Here is a 1,967-nt window from a genome sequence, read left to right on the forward strand (position 1 = left end):
TGTCACAGTGCTGGGAGAAGCTTGCAAGGAGGGAGAAAAAGTCCCAGTACTTGAAAAAGCAAATACATTTGTGTTAAGCTTTGGTTGAAGTGTCTGGTGGAAACTGATCTAGCAGGTTGAGGGAGGTTCTCCACCTCTACACTGCCCTGGTGAGGCCACACCTGGAGTATTGTGTCCAGTTCTGGGCTCCCCAGTTCAAGAGGGACAGGAATCTACTTGAGAGAGTCCAACAGAGGCTACAAGGATGATGAAGGGACTGGAACATCTGTCTGATGAGGAAAGGCTGAGAGACCTGGGGCTGTTTAGTATGAAGAGGAGAAAACTGAGAGGGGATCCTGTTAATGTCTAAAAATATCTGAAGGGTGAGTGTCAAGAAGGAGGGGCCAGTCTCTTTTCAGTCATGTCCTGTGGTAAGACAAGGGCCAGTTGGACGCAAACTAGAGCATAGGAAGTTCCACCTCAACATGAGGAAGAACTTCTTTACTGTGAGAGTGACAGCCCTGGGACAGTCTGCCCAGAGAGGCTGTGGAGTCTTCTTCTCTGGAGACATTCAAGACCTGTCTGGACACATTCCTGTGTGACCTACCCTAGATTCTTTGGTGTTCCTGCTGCAGCAAGGGGGTTGGACTCAATGATCTCCAGAGGTCCCTTCCAGCTCCTACCATTCTGTGACTCAGCTGTGTTCTTGCTCATCCCCAAGCATTATGTCACAGCTTTTTATCTCAATGGAAACTTCAGGTTTCACATAGACTTACCAATATGTAGATCAAAGTAATACCTTTTTTCTTCTGTTTTCCTCTACAGGATTGGCTTGTTTAATTTGCTGATTTACTAAGCACTGTGCACTTTGGCCAGGGAAAGGAAAGGTCTTGATCTTGAAAGCCTCGTTGATCATGGTTAAAACCAGCTGAACTTTACTCATCTCTCTTGTCTCTTGATGTTTTGCATTACAAGACATGAGAAGTGGAGGAAACTGTCAAAAACACTTGCTGAATACTAAAATGTTTACATTTCTAGTTCCTTGCTCATTTAGCAGTTGTGTTCCTTACCTTAAGAGGCTATTTAAATTCATCTTCAAGAGCACAGTGATTTTGCACAGAGTGTGACAAAATGAGCACCATGAGATTGGCTGGATGAGGAGGATTTTGCACAGAGTGTGACAAAATCCTGCCTCATCCAACCAATCTCATGGTGCTTAGATGATGAGGATTTCCACCAGCTTGGAGAACTGACACGAGGAGACAAAACCAATTACTTAAATACACAGCCAGAAATTTCAGTCTAGATACATTGATACCAAGTTGTCAAAGTTCTTGGTCTTTTTGGCTGTAAAACAAACTCAAATCCATTGTGAGTCTTTGTCAGTATTGCTTCAGAAACTGTGCTTGCTCGTGGTTTAAGAACAGAATATTATGGTCGATTATTTCTCCAGGAGGTTATTTGGATAAAAATGGATAGTGCAGAAGGCTACTCAGAAGACCAGCCTGCTGCATAGACAGTTCTCTGTTCCCTGATGTTTCTAGAATTGATTGCTCCTGCCCAGGTCTAAAATCTGGCACTTGTCCTCTTTGGATTGCGTCATTTTTCCAGCTCAATGTGATTTTTGAATTCCCATTTTATCTTTCAGTGCCTCCAAGGCTGCTGGTAGCTATGGGTGACAGCATAAACCTGATTACTTTTTTCCAGTTGTTTTTTAATTGCTCTTTAGAACCCAATTCAGTCATTCCTGTGGTGCCCATAATCTTCAAGTAGTGTATTTTGCCAGGACTCTTTGGGAATACCTTACATCGTGCATGCAGGAAAATGTAATCATATCAGTTTAGCACACAATTCCAACTAAAATAACTGGTTTGAGTTGAAGCTTCCTCTTTAGATGCTTCTGACTAACCACAACAAGAGTTTTAAATGGTGCTAATTCCAGCATTATTCTGGGTATCTGCAGGCTTTCTGTGTGCTTGTTTTTTCTC

General features: G+C 42.8%; 1 protein-coding gene across 1 annotated transcript in view; it reads left to right on the forward strand.

Annotated features, from left to right (window-relative positions):
• Positions 1-1,967, forward strand: part of RSF1 (remodeling and spacing factor 1) — a 36,114-nt gene that overhangs the window by 20,904 nt on the left and 13,243 nt on the right.

Source organism: Chaetura pelagica, unplaced genomic scaffold (genome assembly GCF_000747805.2).
Source record: "Chaetura pelagica isolate M959 unplaced genomic scaffold, ChaPel_1.0 scaffold56, whole genome shotgun sequence".
Classification (NCBI taxonomy): Eukaryota; Metazoa; Chordata; class Aves; order Apodiformes; family Apodidae; genus Chaetura; species Chaetura pelagica.